Source organism: Phaethon aethereus, assembly GCF_964289735.1.
Source record: "Phaethon aethereus genome assembly, chromosome: 2".
NCBI lineage: Eukaryota > Metazoa > Chordata > Aves > Phaethontiformes > Phaethontidae > Phaethon > Phaethon aethereus.
The window spans coordinates 46,492,773-46,512,863 of NC_138582.1; positions in this window are offsets into that span (position 1 = coordinate 46,492,773).

Here is a 20,091-nt window from a genome sequence, read left to right on the forward strand (position 1 = left end):
TGAATACCATTAAACACGTTGAAATTATCAGTTAAAATCCTCACTAATGGAACCATCATAGTATTTTTCACATATAGGCTGCAGATCAGGTATTCAGGGGAAAAACAGATAAATGCTAATGTATCCTTCATGTAGATATATGTTTGACAACAGGAAAGTACATCTATTATTTAATTCAGGGAATAAATTACAGTACATTGCATAAAATGGAATATCAAGTAAATTTACTTACTTGTGTCCATCCTCTTTTATTTCACAGCTCAAACACTTAGGATTTGCTACCTTAGCTGCTCCAAATCCAGTTGCCATAATTGAAGAATGTGTGGTTTAGTTCCCAAGCAAAAGGTCTCAGAAATAGAAAGGAGAAAGAAACAATAAAAGTTATTAATGAAGAATACTAATGAATAAATGCTCCCCTATAGTAACAGCAGAGAGAATCTGACTTTCCAGCTATCAGTCACTCTGAGTGAGTTTGGACTCTATACTCACTGCTTTTCAATCTGCCTTGGAAAGGTGGGGAAAAGGAATAGTGACGTTGGATATATTGGGTCCCCATTACTTGGTATCTATCTGCGAGTTGCAGGAAGCATGCAAAGAGGCTTTGAATTGCAGAGTGTCAGAAGATTATTTTGTCTGCTTCAACTTATTGGCATTTGTGGCACCATGTTTCTGCCATGCAAAGGGAAAGTCTCAGCAGGCTGCTGCTGCCAAAAGCCATTCTCCTTTAATGCTTCCACTCTTGCTGCCACTGGGGACTGGTTACAGAAACGCCCTAGAAGAGCTGATGAGAGCTCGAGCCTATTGTGAGTACCATAAACATTTAAAAACTATCTATCTACTGTGTAAAACCCTAATTTCCCTAGCCCATTAGTTTTATTTTTATTTTTTGGGTTTATGTTTTTCCACGAAGCACTATGTACTTCTCCCCCACAAAGCAAGTAGAAATTAAAAGACAAAATACCGCTTGAAAGTAGCTGAGTTCATAAACTCTGAACCAAACTTCAAAGTTAAGTCAGAATTAGTAGCACACTCTCCACTCATAACACATGCTGGTTTATTTTTCGGTTGTGCTCATTTAAGATTTCAATCGTGAAGACTCTGCTATTCACTTGAATAACTGTTCCCCTTTAGGTTTGCTTCCAACACACAAAAAAGTATTCAAGTTAGGACAAAATGATAGCTTGGAGCTTATAACTTGCTGCTCCGATTTCAGGAAACTTGACATATTAATTTAGCCACACGCCTGCTGTGATGTTAGAGTTGTTCTCAGCCATTCTCAAACAAAACCTGATCCATAGCACATGATAAGACAGTGATATGAGTAAGACATCTAGGTACTAGACCTTCTTCCACATTAAGCTTCCAGAATGCTGCAATATATTCTCTAAATGGAAACAGAAGATGATGGTAGATGTTAATTCACTGAAGTTTGTTTCACATGAAAAAACACTAATTAGAAGCCTCTGTCACATTTTTTGATATCTCTATTACAGATTTTCAAATTAGTTTATGTACAGACTTTTCTAAGATACATTTGCTCACCTTTTATAACCATGACCATAGCTGACATGATTTTGCCTGTGATATCTTCAGCATTTATTTCAGGAGAATACATTTTAAATATATGTACAAGGATATGGAGCACAACACTGTATTATGACAGTTAATAGCTAATTAAAGGTTAATAGCTTTCTCATTAGGCAGAAGCAGTTTATCTGCTGGAAACACACAGCTGTATTTGACCACCTTTCACTTTTCTTGTGTTGATTGTACTGATTAGTTGTCTCGAAGAAAGCTGTTAAATTATTGCATGTTTTTAACAACTTTAACTAGTGAAGATTTACAGTATAGTTGATGATACCAGTTTTAATTCTATTACAAGTGCCATAAGATCACTTTATACTCTGAAGAAATCTGTTATGATTGAGTATTGCTTTATATTTCCAGTACATGTACTTACCTCCTTAGCTGAGTAATTAAAATACTTTGATAATAATCCAATGGAACCAGGAAACAATTTTGTATATAAAGTCTACCATGATTGCCTTATTGTTATATCATATCCCAAGTCTGGTACAAGAGCATAGTTATCAGAGCCATCTGTAGTGTTACTTATCTTCTGTTCCAGTGGGATAGCAGACTTCCTCTTAAGCTCTGTTCCCAAGAAGACTACACAGGCTGCTCCATCTTTCACAAGGGTGCAACAGACCCTTCTGATGTGAAGTTCTGGGTCCCTTTCTTCTTTTCATACTCTTTGTTTTCGAGCACGATTGATGTATGATTGATGTATCCAAATCAACATAATGTCCCTGTGCCGCTTGACCAGCAGGAGAGACAAAACTCAAAACCTATATGAATGCCCATAGGAAAGGTCTGACCCAATGTTTTCATAATAAAAGACATACTGTAAGCCTTGATAGTAACACGTCACATATTAAATGCAAAATAATGACCAGGCAGCCACTGGTTTACTGCGTAAACACATTAAAACCTCTGTAGACAGAGATAAATTAAACTAATGCCTTGGTTCTAATTAAGCCTTTGATTTCTGAAGTGATTTTCTGTTAATACACAGGAAAAGGCCCCCAAGGCTACATCTATCCTACTAAATTAAACATGTCCAATATTGTTTTCTGGCACTGAGACAAGCTGGCATGGGGTAGCCCTCACATACGCCGCTGCATTCTCTCACCCTCCAGAACAGGATGACAACATTCGATCTTATGGTGAATGGTCCTGCTCAGTGCTCACTCTGTAATCCTACCTGGAATTTCCTGGGAGACAGCCTGGGCCAAGTATGTGCCAAGGATCGTTTCAATCAATCATTTAACAGCATAAGGAGGAGTATAAGACCGTAACGATTGAACAGTGAAAGTAGTTCAGTTCCAGTGCTCAGGAACGTTCCCCAGCATCACTTTGCTTATATCACCAGCATCAGTTTTGCTGAGAAATTTTCTATTTCTTGGCTGACTACCCTGCCATCTATACAAGGTATGTGTTTTCTCTATCACTTCCTAATAAAGGTCTAAAAATGTGGAGACATTTATTCAAAGTACTGATAACTTGAAGGGAATTGTATTCCCTTGAAATCGTAAGAATTGTCACAACCCCCTTTTACAAGAGGTACATGACAATATATGAAGTCACATCAGATGCCCGGTTTGCTTGAAAACATTGTAATATGACATGAATATGTTAATATTTATTAAAAAAAAAAAAAGAAAAAAAGAAAGAGAGAAAAAGAAGGGGAATTAAGTAGTTTTGCAGCTCTATCTTACCAAATTAACAAAATCATTTGTACTGTTAAAAAAGTGCCCCCTAACATATTCTGATAATGAATCCACTTACAGATAAATATGTCATTTTTATTTCTATGTTACCATTATGTAATCCCATGACATACTTAGCTAATTAAATTGACTTTCTCCCCCCAAAAAATCCAATTGATTTTTGGTTTATAAGCCCACTCACATTTCTCAAGTGGGAGCTCAAATCTTTGGTTTGGGAACCTGTTTTGACCTGTTTTGGGGTCAAGTTTTATAGCCTTGGTGAAGTAGAATACAGACTTTTCTTGCTCATTTACATTGTTTGCCATTGGTACAAACTTAAATACAATATTAGAATTCAACATTTGCTATCATTCCACGTTGTTATTATATATGCTGTTATGTATGTTCTGAAAATTACAGTAAGATAAGATGCTATGGTACAATACCACTTACCATTATAGTACAGCGAGAGCTCACATATTACCTTACAGAGATTTACTTGGTAACATGCATACTGAAAAGAACTCTAGGGAGAAGTAAATAACTGCTTTTTAAATCACGGGAACCTTTCCTCCACAGCTCAGGGAGCCTTTCTTTCTCTTTGGCCAAGAAACAGCAAGATTAATGTACTCTTGAAGTTTTGGTGGTTTCAAAATCTAAAGTTAAAACTGAAGCTAAACTTTCTGAGGAGAAAAAAAGAAACCAAACTCTTCTTTTGACCACTCCTCAAATGGTCCCTTATATTAGATAGAAACCCATCTTGGTTGTTGAGGGAGATATTGCTATATGCTAAACAATCTTTTAGATCCTTGCCTTACAGCTGTTACCCTTGTTTGACACTCACTGACATCTAAAAGATTGATGAGCTATTACATTTTGAAGATCACATGTACGATTAAAGTAATTCTTCACATATAATTGTGTATTTTGGCTTCAGTTCTAGAGTCTGCAATGACAATATATACAGATTGCTGAGCAGATGCAGAGCGCTATTGATTTCTGCAGGACTCATTAATACATTTTTGCTGTGGTGACTCACCTAGAACTACTCTGAAATAATTCGATAATGCTGTAGGCTGACCTAGTGGTTTCTACACAAAAATTTTGACTTAAGTGCCTCTTACTTGGAATTATCTGAGATGGGTCAAGCAGAAAATAGGAGATGACTCATGATAGCCCACAAAAGGGTCATTAAGAGATAATGCCAGAACTATTAGATTTGATGCCTCTGGCCTCTGTCGACTTAAGGAATTAGTTTGGCCTGAGAGAGGATAAAAGCTTGCCAATACAAATGAAACAATGAAGATACCTTTGTGTGATTCAAAGGGATGTCATCTGGGGCTATGACTTGATATCCAGACTGGAAAGAATCTGCCCACATCATACAGAAACGTAGCAGTGTGTGTGGATTAGCTATGCCATCTCATGACCTACAGCGCCATTGTCATTTGGAAAGGCATGAAATAAGAAAACAGGCATATAAATTATTTGACACCTTATAACCCCTACTTTTTATAAAGCATTTTGGTAACATCAGAATAAAAGCACTCTGGTTTAAGAATGATGTTGGGTTACCTCAGCAGACATAGGATCATAAGGGAAGAAATGTCAATGTTACATAACGCAGTGGGATATAGTCTTACAATTTCTTCCAGTCCAAGAAGGTGGCCCTAATTCTAAGATTAGTGAATTTCACAACACTACGAAAAAAACATGGTCACAAATTTACTACATAGTTAAGAAATTTGTTTTAGCTTATCCACAGAAAGAACAGGATCTATATTTGTAGTACATGTTATTTATTTCCCTAATATTCTTATTGAAACATGAGAGAATATTATTCATTATTAATGTTTTCTCTGCCAACTTCAAAGACTCAGACCTCCCACAAAATTAAAAGACACAGTCCCAAAATTCTTTTTCCACATCCCTCTTAAATGTAATTGCCAGACATCTCCAATTTACACACAAGCCAACAGATTATTTCACCCTTCTTGTTCACTGCCTTTGGTGAGGAACCTATTTGCCTTTAGATTTACTCATATCTAGGAAACTGCCATCTTCCCACAGAGTAAACAGTTCCCCAACTAACACAATCCCTTTATGTTTCCTCATAGTTTTTTTTACCTATGTGCCTTCCAGGCATTTTCTTGCTTATCTTCTACTCCAATTTAAGCTACAATGGCAAAGGGAGAGCTGAGCTACCTAAGAAGGAGAAAAGGCATGCAGAGTTATACAGGGCCATGAGGGAAAAGCTATGGGAGTATTTATTGCATAACTTGTGCTGAGCCTTTATTGTCATTATCTGGCCATACCTGTAGCATCAAATTTACAAAATTTACAGAATTTACAGAAACACTGTGAATATCAACAAAATTTTTGCTGCACTCATGAAAAGGATGACCTGAAAAGGAAAACATACAAAAGCCTCTTCTTCACAAAAATAAAAAAAAGCATTGGTGTGTGACACATCTGTTCATATCAGATCAAAGAACCAGGACAGAAGATACCTGGTAGAAGCTTGTAGGGTAGCACACTGTAGCACACAGTGTGCATGTAACCTGTTGATCACCAATGTGAGGCAGAAATATCCACAAAATTTACCCTGGGGCCTTCTTCCTCATCCTTTTCCTGCCCTCAGAATTCCACATAAGGAATCCAGAAGGATTGGATTTAGAAACCTCCTTATTTTATAACTTTCATTAAATACATTTAAGACAGGTAAGTTATTGATCTTCCCAAATTTTAGTCCAATCAGGCTCATTAAGATGGTTACCAGGTGAATTAACTGACTGCCTTAACCATGCAATTTCTACCATAGATGATGGAAGGACAACCAGAAACAACCATTTTGGCTTATATTGTGGTAATCTCTGGTGATTTGCTGAGAAGCACTAAACAGTAAAAGGTGACACGAAAGAAATTGAGTTCTTGAAAAGGCTCATAGTTTGCATGCATGCTATTTTGACGAGACTGACAGAGATAATACTCTACTTTCTTGTCCTGATTGAATTGTGAACATATAGATTTCATTTTATAATTAGTGCTATTCCAATATTATTGATATAATTACATTGCAGTTATATCAAATTCCAAAGGTCCAACTGGGAGTTGAACCTGGCAAAACTGTGGTATGTTAAAAAATAAAGTATTTTTTATTTAAAATCAGATTTGAATTTGCATTCTTATAAAAATTTGTAACATAAGTTAACTTACTAAATTATTTCACAGATGTTCATTTTATGAACAGAAAATTCATAATTTTTATAAAATTTCATAATTCTGCTCAGCAGAATGATTCCAAATCTCCCACTTCTGAGTAAGGATATACTTCTTTATGCTTAGTAAAGAGACTATATCAGTGATTATAATTGTAATATATATCGTCATTAATATACACCCCAAAGACATACAAACAGGTTATCGAAAGCTTAAAACAGAGAGATACTAATTTTTTTCCTTAGTTCTTTAGAAATGGCAAGTTTCTTTGACAGAAAAACTCTTCTCCTCTTTTTCAAGATCATTAAGGATCCAAACCTCTAAGCTTGCTGAATTGTATTTATGAACAGAAGCAGGAACAAATTTGTACAGGGCAGAAGATGATGAATTTTCATCATAGGGAAGTTTTTATTCATGATGAAAACACCATCAGAATTTTATATTTTCAATAAAAATTCCTGTTACTTTTTTAGTAGATGGATAATTTTGTATCTTTCTCTGAGTATATCATTCTGACTTACATATATTTGATATGATAGACTCACTTAAAGCAATATATGTCCATTTTCTCAAGCAGGTATGATCACTGTTCTTCAATAGATCTCAAAATATTTTAAGCTGGTATGCTCATTTTTAAAGTGAGAAAATTAAGCCATAAGGCAAGTAAATGACTTGCCAATAGCAAACAAGTTAAAAGATTCAGGAAAACATTCCTGTTTTCCTAAGCCCACAATTGCAATTCTGACTACATAGCTGACCCCCATGAGATGGAAAAGGGTGTTTTTTTTCAGAAAACATCTAATTTTCATTTCTGGTATTTAATTTAATCCTACAGAGAAAAATTAAAAATCATATAAAGTACAATTTGTAAAGCCAAATAGTCTGTAAAAAACTACTGACTGCTCCAAGAAGTGTCTTCTGTTCTTTCTTTACACCTTATATTGCTTTAAGTGTAAAGCAGCAGTTCTCAAACTGTGAGCTTGGACTTTGATCTCCTGTAGGGGAGAGCACAAATAAGACCAGTGAAAACAGAAAATAAATGTTTTTACTTACCCTCTCCAACCCCCAACCCTCTGCACTGAATTTCTGTCATTTAGGACTTGCAAAAAATAGAAGCCACTTGTGGTACATGGTATACTTTATTTCCCTGCTTCAACTTAAATTGGATTAAGATCTGATAGCTAAGCGGCATAACAATGTTTCTTTACACGTGTTTACAATGTTAGGAAACATTTCTGGCTGTGGTCAAAAGTAAAGTAGTGACATACATAAAAAATAGGTCCAGAACTTGTTTGCATTTTAATAAATTATTGTCAACAAACAGTTAGGGACAAGTACATAAAGATTACTTTCAGGGGTAAGAGAGAAGCTCAATAAATTCTTTGAGTCTATCTGGGGATTTGTGGGAGGTTCCCACACCTAATGGTAGCAGATACGTTGCAGGAGTAATAGCATTTTGAGAGAAATATGCAGGTGTGAACCCAAAGATGTCATCAGGATAAGATGGCAATCATCCAAGGAACTCATCTGTAAAACTGAAGGACTATGGCAAAGGTGGATACCATTACAAATGAGACAAATACCAGCACTTAGCTCACCTCTAGTCTCCCATGTTCGCGTCTACAGAAAGGGCTCTGGAGAGACTCTTGGCAGCTGCAAACCATTGAGTCTCTCTTATTTCTAAGGCAGATGAGTCTATAATAAGAATGATATTACAGAGTACATGCATAAAAGAGTATGCTGAGGAAGAGTCAAAATCTTTGGAGAAGAGAAATGCATCACTAACCTTTTGGATTGCCATGGATAAAGGAGACACCATGGAAATCATATAACTGGATTTTAAAAAATACTTTGTGTTCCACACCTAAGTCATTAAAGAAAATGAACTGTCACCAGGTTGGAGGAAAGGATGTTTTAAAGATAGGAAACAAAGGCTAGAACTTAATAATTAGTTTCCCAGCTGGAGAAGAGCCAGCAGTGGATTCCTCCAGTGACCAGTCTTATTCAACTTTTCAGGACATGGAGAGGAGGCTAGGCAGTGCATCTACAAGTCTGTAGATCATATTAACCTCTTGCAAGTAGTCAAATGCCGTACTAGTGAGAAAGTACTGAAAAAGGACACATCAAATAAAGCTTGGGCTAAAAGGTAGCAGTCGAGCTTCCATGGACATAAATATATGAAGTAGTTTGTCTAAGGGAAATAGTCTAAATTGTGGCTCCATGAGGCTGAATTTGGAACTTAAGAAAGAGTCAAGGTTGCAAATTTACTAAATAATTGGCTCTACCTGCAGCAGCAGAACCAAATGTACCAGAATGGAGGATGGTCAGGATGGATATTGAGAGGAAGATAGAGAGCCTCAATTTGCTATTAAATGAAATCCTGCTGTCCCAGACCATAACATTGTATGTAGTTCTGGCCTCTACATCTCAGGAATGACATAATCAGGTCACATAAGATACAGAGGAGGACGCCTCAAACAATGAGTGGGACAGAGCAGATTCTGTCTGAGGGGAGACTGTAGAGGCCGTGACTCCTCGATTTGGAAAGCAGGAGAATGAGTGAGGAATATGGCTGAGGTTTACAAAAACATGGAGGATATGGACAATGTCATTTCAGCATTAAATGAAATCGGGCTGAAACATAGGCTTTTCATCAACCTAATATTAGGTTTGTTTAAAACATACAAAAGAAAGTAATTCTTCATATAATGAGCTTCTGGAATGTAATGTCACAAGAGTTTGTGGGAGCAGACAATATTGGCAAGTTTAAAAGTGATTAAGTAATTTCATGGACAACAGGTCTAAAAAGAGTCCTAAAGAGACAAGGTATGGGTGTGTCTTCCATCATCACCAATACAGCATTTCTGGATGGTGCAAAAGTATGAAATATCTCTAAATATTATCTCTTATTTCCCATCATTACAGATTTTCCCTTAGGCCTGGGTGTCAGACTGATAAAAATCTCAAAGCCCTTCTTAAGCAGGGGTAAAGGCCAAGAGAAAAGAAATCAGCAAAAATCCAACAGTCACAGGGAACCACAAATGAAGAAAAGAAAGAGGATGAAAGTAAAAATATAGAAATAAGGAACTTTGGAAAGACTTTGTGCAAAGCACCCTACCAGAGCCCGCCACTCCCTAATGACATCTAAGGAGCCAGTGGGTTAAATTCATAGAAATGTTCATTAACAAAAAAGTCAACAGTTGTCGATAGATACCATACAGTTAGGGTCTCAAAATAATGGTATTTATATGTAGGGAAATGTATTATCAAAAGGTTTATTTTTAATTTTGACCTTCACAGAACTGAAAAAAAAAAGAATAAAAACAAAAATGTGTTTTTTTAGTATTTTAAAGTGAACTGTCTTTGTACAAGATGGCTTTTGCCACTGAGTTTAAAATCAGAAAAAAACGTCTCTTGCTTCTTGAGTGATTTTCTTCATAAAAAGACTAGAGGCCTTTATCTGAAATAAGCCTGGAAAGTTTTTTTTGTGGTCTCAAAGGCACTTGACAGTGTACCTATTCACATTCTAAACATGTGAATAGGAGTAAGTAGAGGATTTTCGAATACAAGCTTATGACACATCACCAGTGTATTAATTATAGATAATTTTTTTAAAAGCAGTCTCTTTCCAGTGGAAACGCATATCTGTCCTGGGATCTCTGGGTAAGAAATTTCAATCCATAAATACGGAATCTGTTGAAAAGAACAAGACATTAGAAAAAAAATTATCAGAAAAGTGCCAAGAGACGTTTATACTCCAGGTAAATATATTGCTGAAAAAAACCTAGCAAATAGCGTCATCAGCACAAACAGCTGTAGGAAAATGGTTTAATGAAAATAACATAACTTAGCTGCCAAGGCTTAGGGACTACTTAAGAGACCATAATGCAAACTGAAGAGATTGCTTGAAGAGATTCTGAAAACAGAGAGAGATTCGTAGCATTTTTTCTTGCAGAACTGGGGAACTTCATTTGGCCATTACGGTACCGGAATTTAACAAAACATGTGAAAGCGCACAGCTCTGGGAATAGATCATCTTAAATTTTCTTTTACATCCCAGATACATTTTTCTGATCACATGTTCACAAAAAATTTAATAACTGAAACAAAGTAAGCAGTATATAAGGTGAATACCAATAATTTTATGACTTCATTTATTCCTAAGTGGTCACACATGCTCTCAGAATAATACTTCATCACCAGTAAAGTGCACATAAAGGTCAATGCTTTACAAGATAGATTCAACATAAATAAATAGGAATAAATAGAAACGGGAAAACACACCTGGTTAACGTGGCTCAGAGACTTGAGCCATCAGCGGAATTTTGGGTTTTTTGACCATGGGGCAGTTTACACGGCACCGGGCCTCCTGGCAGGAGATGGAGTGCAACTGTCTCCAAGGGGCAAAAGGGTTCTAGCTTACGAGCTGGCAGGCCTCATCGAGAGGGCTTTAAACTAGATTTGAAGGGAGAAGGGGATAAAACCAGGCTTACTAGAAATGAGCCTAGGGGTGGCGTGCCAGAGTTGGGGGTGAATTCGATAGCCGAGCTCAAGTGCATCTACACCAATGCACGCAGCATGGGCACCAAACAGGAGGAGCTGGAAGTCATTGTGCAGCAGGACAGCTATGACTTAGTCGCCTTCACAGAAACGTGGTTTCTCCACATGTTTCTCCATGTGTCCTCCAGTCATGTGAGGATGACTCACATGACTGGAGTGCCGCAATAGATGGCTATAAGCTCTTCAGAAGGGATAGACAAGGAAGGAGAAGCAGTGGCATGGCTCTGTATGTTAGGGAGTGTTTTGATTGTTTAGAGCTTAATGATTGTGAAGACCATGTCAAGTGCTTATGGGTAAAGATGAGGGGGAAGGCAAACAAGGCAGATATCCTGCTGGGTGTCTGTTCTAAACCACCAAACCAGGACGAAGAGGCAGATGAAGCATTCCACAAGCAACTGGCAGAAGCTACACAATCGCTAGCCCTTGTTCTTGTAGGGGACTTCAACTTACCAGACATCTGCTGGAAGTATAACACAGCAGAGAGGAAACAGTGTAGGAGGTTCCTGGAGTGTGTGGAAGATAACTTCCTGACAGAGCTGGTAAGTGAGCCTCCCAGGGGAGGTGTCTTTCTTGACCTGCTGTTTACGAACAGAGAAGGACTGGTGGGAGATGTGGTAATCAGAGGCCATCTTGGGTTTAGCGACCAGGACATGATAGAATTCTCCATTCTTGGTGAGATAAGGAGGGGGGTCAGGAAAACCACTACCATGGACTTCTGCAGGGCAGACTTTGGCCTGTTCAGGTCACTGGTTGAAAGAGTCCCTTGGGAAGGGCAAAAGGGTCCAGGAAGGCTGGACAGACTTCAAGAAGGAAATCTTAAAGACACAGGAGCAGGCAGTCCCCATGTGCCATAAGAAGAGTTGGCAGGAAAGACGACCAGCCTGGCTGAACAGGGAGCTTTTGCTGGCACTCAGGAGAAAAAGGAGAGTTTATCATCTCTGGAAGAAGGAGCAGGCAACCCAAAAAGAGTACAAGGATCTTGTTAGGTCATGCAGAAAGAAAATTAGAAAGGCAAAAGCCCAGCTAGAGCTCAGTCTGGCCGCAGGCATCAAGGATAACAAAAAATGGTTTTACAAATATATTAACAACAAAAAGAGAGGCAAGGAGAATCTGCATCCCTTATTGGATATGGGGGGGAACATTGTTACCAGGATGAGGAAGAGGCTGAGGTACTCAATGCCTTCTTTGCCTCAGTCTTTAATAGTCAGTCCAGGTATCCACAGGGTATTCAGCCCCCTGAGCTGGAAGACAGGGACGGAGAACAGAATAAATTCCCCATAATCCAGCAGGAAACAGCTAAGGATCTGCTAAGCCACCCGGATACCCACATATCTATGAGGCCTGATGGGATCTGCCCAAGAGTGCTGGGGGAGCTGGCGGAGGAACTTGCCAAGCCTCTCTCCATCATTTATCAGCAGTCTTGGTTAAGAGAGGAGGTCCCAGAAGACTGGAGGCTTGCCAATGAGATGCCCATCTACAAGAAGGGCCAGAAGGAGGATCCCAGGAACTACAGGCCTGTCAACCTGACCTCAGCACCTGGGAAGATTATGGAGAGGTTCATCTTGAGGGCGCTCACAGAGCATGTGAAGGACAACCAAGGAGGGATCAGGTCCAGCCAGCCTGCGTTCCCGGAACATGGTCCTGCTTGACCAACCTGATCTCCTTTTATGACCAGGTGACCCACCTAGTGGATGAGGGAAAGGCTGTGGATGCTGTCTACCTGGACTTTAGTAAGGCCTTTGACAGTGTCTCCCACAGCATTCTCCTAGAGAAACTGGATGTTTGTGACTTAGACAGGTGCACTCTTAAATGCTGGGTAAAGAACTGGCTGGATGGCCAAGCCCAGAGAGTCATGGTGAATGGCGGCCGGTCACAGGTGGTGTTCCTCAGGGCTCAGTTCTGGGGCCGGTCTTGTTCAATACCTTTATTGATGATCTGGATGAGGGGATTGAATGTTCCCTCAGTAAGTTTGCAGACTGCACCAAGTTGGGTGGGAGTGTTGAACTGCTAGAGAGTAGGAGGGCTCTGCAGAGGGACCTGGACAGGCTGGATTGATGGGCAGAGGTCAACTGTATGAGGTTTAATAAAGCCAAGTGCCGGGTCCTGCACTTCGGCCACAGCAACCCCATGCAACGCTACAGGCTTGGGGAGGAGTGGCTGGAGAGCTGCCCGGTGGAAATGCATCTGGGGGTGCTGGTTGACAGCCGGCTGAACATGAGCCAGCAGTGTGCCCAGGTGGCCAAGAAGGCCAACAGCATCCTGGCCTGTATCAGAAACAGTGTGACCAGCAGGAGTAGGGAAGTGATTGTACCCCTGTACTTGTCACTGGTGAGGCTGCACCTTGAATCCTGTGTTCAGTTTTGGGCCCCTCAGGGGGTCCCCTACAAGAAGGACATTGATTTGCTGGAGCGTGTCCAGAGAAGGGCAACGACGCCGGTGAAGGACCCTGAGCACAAGTCTTATACGGAGCGGCTGAGGGAACTGGAGTTGTTCAGTCTGGAGAACAGGAGTTACAGCGATATGGAGAGTTATTGCTCTCTATAACTACCTGAAAGGGTGTTGTAGTGACGTCGGTGTTGGTCTCTTCTCCCAAGTAACTAGCGATGGGACAAGAGGAAATGGCCTCAAGTTACACCAGGGGCCGTTTAGACTGGATATTAGGAAAAATGTCTTTTCTAAGAGAGTGGTTAAACATTGGAACAGGCTTCCCAGGGAGGTGGTGGAGTCACCATCACTGGAAGTGTTCAAAAACATGTGGACGTGGCGCTTCAGGACACGGTTTAATGGGTGTGGTGGTGTTGTGTTCATGGTTGGACTTGATGATCCTAAAGGTCTTTTCCAACCTTAATGATTCTGTGATTTTGTGAAATAATTAAATACAACTGTATCCCTGAGGAAAAAAACAACATTTATTTTCTTAACATATACAGAAATGATCAGAGCTCATGTCGTGGTTTAGCCCCAGCCGGCAGCTAAGCACCACGCAGCCGCTCGCTCACTCTCCCTCCCACAGCGGGACGGGGGAGAGAATTAGGAAAAACCTCGTGGGTTGAGATAAACACGGTTTAATAGGACAGAAAGAAAGAAGGGAACAATAATGATAATACCAACAAAGGAATGTATAAGAACAAGTGATGCCCAATACAGAAATTGCTCACCACCCCGTGATCGACAGCCCGTCCCCGAGCAGCGATTTCCGCCCCCCCGGCCAACTCCAGTTTATGTACTGGGCATGACGTCGGATGGTAGGGAATATCTCTTTGGCCAGTCTGGGTCAGCTGTCCCGGCTGTGTCCCCTCCCAGCTCCCCGTGCACCCCCAGCCTGCTCGCTGGCAGGCCAGCACAAGAAGCTGGACTGTCCTTGACGGCTCAGCAACAACCCAAAACATCAGCACATTATCAACAGTTCCTCATCCCAAATCCAAAACACAGTCTCACACTAGCTTCTGTGAGGAAAACCAGCTCTATCCTGGCTGAAACCAGGACAGTATCCACCCCTTATTCCATACCATTTACGTCATGCCCAGGTCCTATACTTTTCAATACATTCCAATTATTCATTATTACTCTTCCTGTCTTTTAATATATACACACAGATATCACTCTCTTAGTCCATGGGCCATCACTTAAAATGTCTATGGAGTTCAGTCAGTCCATGACTCTGGGCTTCATCCATCATAGCAGTCTCTCAGGGCAGGGGAGATGGTATGTGGTGTTGGATTGTCATCTGGCACGGTCCATGTCCATGATCTGCAGGTCGAAGATGTCGATCTCGAGGGATTTGTTGGGCGCAAGCTGCTGAAGCCAGTTCTGGTTTCATCACTGCTGCACGTTGCTTGGTTTCAGTGAAGCTCATTCTTCATCAGTCTGGGTGATTCTTACTATAATACCATTGATATGGTAGATAGCAGCCATAGTAGTAATGTCATACTGAACAATTAACATAATACAATCCAAATCATTGACTGTTTTCACCCAAAATCAAGTCTCCTTGAGGTACACATCAGACTTCCCCATCCTTCCGCATTACCCACCAAGTGCACCCAGGTCCCTGGGCAAAGGCAATCCCACGAACGGGTTTGCCTTTGCCTGAGGCAGGAGTAACCCAGACTGTCTTCCCCAGCATGTTTCTCACATGCACCACAGGGACTTTATCCCCTTCTACAGTACGTAGAAGTTTTGATTGGGCAGGGCCGGCTCTATTAGTAGATCCCCTAGTGTTGACTAACCAGGTGGCTTTGGCTAAATGTTTATCCCAATTTTTGAATGTCCCATCACCCATTGCTCTCAGTGTAGTCTTTAACAGTCCATTGTATCGTTCAATTTTTCCGGAAGCTGGTGCATGATAGGGGATATGATACACCCACTCAATGCCGTGCTCTTTGGCCCAGGTGTCTATGAGGTTGTTTCGGAAATGAGTCCCATTGTCTGACTCAATTCTTTCGGGGGTGCCATGTCGCCATAAGACTTGCTTTTCAAGGCCCAGGATAGTGTTCCGGGCGGTGGCATGGGGCACAGGGTATGTTTCCAGCCATCCGGTGGTTGCTTCCACCATGGTAAGCACATAGCGCTTGCCTTGGCGAGTTTGTGGAAGTGTGATATAGTCAATCTGCCAGGCCTCCCCATATTTATATTTCAACCATCGTCCTTCATACCAGAGAGGCTTTAACCGCTTGGCTTGTTTGATCGCAGCACACGTTTCACATTCATGGATAACCTGTGCAATAGCATCCATGGTCAGGTCCACCCCTCGATCCCGAGCCCATCTATATGTTGCATCTCTTCCCTGATGGCCTGAGGTGTCATGGGCCCACCGAGCTATAAATAATTCACCCTTATGTTGCCAGTCCAGATCCACCTGAGCCACTTCAATCTTAGCAGCCTGATCCACCTGATGGTTGTTTTGATGTTCTTCGGTGGCCCGACTCTTGGGTACGTGAGCATCTACGTGACGTACTTTTATGACGAGATTCTCTAGTCGGGCAGCAATATCTTGCCACAATTCAGCAGCCCAGATGGGCTTGCCTCTGCGTTGCCAGTTGCTCTGCTTCCATTGCTGCAGCCACCCCCATAGAGCATTTGCTACCATCCATGAGTCAGTATAAAGATAGAGTACTGGCCATTTTTCTCGTTCAACAATATCTAAAGCCAGCTGGATGGCTTTCACCTCCGCAAACTGACTTGATTCACCTTGTCCTTCAGCCACTTCTGCAACTCGTCGTATAGGGCTCCATACAGCAGCTTTCCACCTTCGATGTTTGCCTACAATACGACAGGACCCATCAGTAAACAGGGCATATTGCCTTTCGTTCTCTGGCAGTTCATTATATGGTGGAGCCTCTTCAGCACGCGCCACCTCCTCTTCTGGTGATATTCCAAAATCTTTGCCTTCTGGCCAGTCCATGATCACTTCCAAGATTCCCGGGCGATTAAGATTTCCTATTCGAGCCCGCTGTGTAATAAGCGCGACCCACTTACTCCACGTAGCATCAGTCGCATGATGTGTAGAGGGGACCCTCCCTTTGAACATCCAGCCCAGCACCGGCAGTCGGGGTGCCAGGAGGAGCTGTGCTTCAGTACCAACCACTTCTGAGGCAGCTCGAACTCCTTCATATGCCGCCAATATCTCCTTTTCAGTTGGAGTATAGCGGGACTCAGATCCCCTATATCCTCGACTCCAAAACCCTAGAGGTCGACCTCGAGTCTCTCCTGGTGCCTTCTGCCAGAGACTCCAGGTAGGGCCATTCTCCCCGGCTGCCGTGTAGAGCACATTTTTAACATCTTGTCCTGCCCGTACTGGCCCGAGGGCTACGGCATGAACTATCTCCTGTTTGATTTGTTCGAAGGCTTGTCGTTGCTCAGGGCCCCATTTAAAATCGTTCTTCTTCCGGGTCACTTGATAAAGAGGGCTTACAATCAGACTGTAATTTGGAATATGCATTCTCCAGAAACCCACAACACCCAGAAATGCTTGTGTTTCTTTTTTGCTAGTTGGTGGAGACATAGCTGTTATTTTGTTGATCACATCCGTTGGGATCTGTCGACGTCCATCTTGCCATTTTATTCCTAAAAACTGGATCTCTTGTGCAGGTCCCTTGACTTTACTTTGCTTTATAGCAAAACCAGCTTTCAGAAGGACTTGAATTATTTTCTTCCCTTTCTCGAAAACTTCTTCTGCTGTGTTGCCCCATACGATGATGTCATCAATGTATTGCACATGCTCTGGAGCTTCACCCTATTCCAGTGCAGTTTGTATCAGCCCATGGCAAATGGTAGGGCTGTGTTTCCACCCCTGGGGAAGTCGATTCCAGGTGTATTGGACACCTCTCCAAGGGAAAGCAAACTGTGGCCTGCACTCTGCTGCCAAAGGGATCGAGAAAAACGCGTTAGCAATATCAATGGTGGCGTACCACTTGGCTGCCTTTGACTCCAGTTCATATTGAAGTTCTAGCATGTCCGGCACAGCAGCGCTCAGTGGCGGCGTGACTTCATTCAGGCCACGATAGTCTACTGTCAGTCTCCACTCTCCATTAGACTTTCGCACTGGCCATATGGGGCTGTTGAAGGGTGAGTGAGTCTTGCTGATCACTCCTTGGCTCTCCAGCCGACGAATCAGCTCATGGATGGGGATCAGGGAGTCTCTGTTGGTGCGATATTGCCGCCGGTGCACTGTTGTGGTAGCGATCAGCACCTGTTGTTCTTTGACCCTGAGCAACCCCACCACAGAAGGGTCCTCTGAGAGACCAGGCAAGGTGGACAGCTGTTTAATTTCTTCCGTCTCCAAGGCAGCTATACCAAAAGCCCACCGGTACCCTTTTGGATCCTTGAAATACCCTCTGCTGAGGTAGTCTATGCCCAGGATGCACGGAGCCTCCGGGCCAGTCACAATGGGGTGCTTCTGCCACTCATTCCCAGTTAGGCTCACTTCAGCCTCCAGTACAGTCAGCTGTTGGGATCCCCCTGTCACTCCAGAAATACAGATGGGTTCTGCCCCTATATGGCTTGATGGCATCAGGGTACATTGTGCACCGGTGTCCACTAAAGCCTTATATTCCTGTGGGTCTGACGTGCCAGGCCATCTAATCCACACAGTCCAATAAACTCGGTTGTCCCTCTCCTCTGCCTGGCTGGAGGCAGGGCCCCTCTAATCCTGCTCATAGTACTCGTTACCCACTTCTTGTAAATAGGAATCAGAAGTCCCTTCAAGAGGATCAGAGGTGAGATCAGCTCTTCTATTCTTTCTGGGAAGCTGCCCACTGGAAAGTGGAGCGACGATTTTCCTCGAGGAACCTGAACCCCCTTTTGTAATTGTTTTTCCTTGCAGCTCGCGTATTCGTGCCTCTAGGGTCGAGGTAGGTTTTCCATCCCACCTCCTCATGTCCTCTCCGTAGTCACGCAATTGAAACCACAGGGTGGCTCGCAGTGTGTATCCTCTATATCTTCTCTCTTGAACAGAAGAGCGCTTACTCCTAATGGCTGAGACACTGGTCCGTATGGGTGGAGGGTAGGGCATATCCTCTTTGAATTGCCGGAACTCTCGGGACAGTTTCTCTATAGCAGAGACGCAGGCCCGTAGGGAGGAAGAGAGACTTTCTTCGTATTGCCGGAGTTGGCCAGCCAATTCATCCACCGTTGGTCTCTCTCCGTCCTTCCAGGCCATTACTGCTAATGAGTTGGCATATGATGATGGTGCACTCCGTACAAACTTCCGCCACATAGGTTGCGTGCAATTGACTTCATCTGGATCTTTGGATGATTGTCCATTGTCCAAGTCACCATAAATCACTTCCAGCACCGCTAGCTCCCTCAGGTACTGGATACCTTTCTCCATGGTGGTCCACTTGCCTGGGTGACATAGAACATCTTCCTTGAAGGGATACCTTTCCTTCACACCCGACAGGAGTCGTCTCCAGAGGCTGAGGACTTGTGCACCTTTTCCAATTGCTTTGTCAATGCCCCCTTCCCTAGAAAGGGATCCCAGCTGCTTGGCTTCCCTACCCTCTAATTCCAGGCTACTGGCCCCATTATCCCAGCATCGGAGCAGCCAGGTGACAATGTGCTCACCTGGACGACGGCTGAAATCCTTTTGCATATCTCGCAATTCACTCAGGGATAGAGATCGGGTAGTTACCGTCTCTTTTATAAGTTCTTCCTCTTCCTCCTCTTCAAGCGATGACTCGCTCTCTTCCCTCTTCCGTGCTTGTGATGGCCCTGCTTCAGAGCACTCTGCCTCCTCACTCTCTTCCTCTGGCTCCTTCTTAGCAGGATCTTCCTCCTCCCTTACTAAACGAGCTCACTTCCGCTTCCAAGATTTCTTCTTTTGTACAGGGGCAACTGATACCGGGCTGGGCTGGTCCTCTGGTTCAGCTGCAACAGTCTGAGTAGCTACAGTGCCCGCCGTGGGGGTTGGAGTAGTGGCAGTGCCCGCCGTGGGGGTTGGAGTAGTGGCAGTGCCTGCTACAGACGCTGGAGTAGTCACAGTGCCTGCCACAGGGGTTGGAGTAGTCACAGTGCCTGCCACATTGCCATCAGACCCAGAGAGCCTCTCTCCCCTTTGCATAGTGTTAAATAGAGCTCGGTAGGCATGGGCCAGGCCCCAGCACATTGCAATGATTTGTGTCTCCTTGGAGCTGCCAGGCTGACAGCATACTTCTTCCAGATATTCTGCTAGTTTATCAGGATTCTGCACTTGTTCGGGAGTGAAGCTCCAAAACACCGGAGGTGCCCACCGCCCCAGGCATTTGCCCATGCTGTTCCACACGCCCTGCCATTCATAACTATCCAGCCTTGGGGCAGATCTCCGGGTGATATTCTTAAATTGCTTGCCAACCTTAGACAAAACTGAAACCATGTTCCCCAGAAGTAGCAATAGAGGTATTTTAACCAGCCAAGGGTGTTCAAAATACTGAAAAATTATTGTGATGAAGGAGGAAATGTTATGATAGAGGGTATCAAAGGTACCATTCTGCATTTCCTCCATAAAAAACCTTTCAGAGGCAGAAGTATAATTGCTAATCGTCTCCACAAGACTGTAGCCAAAATA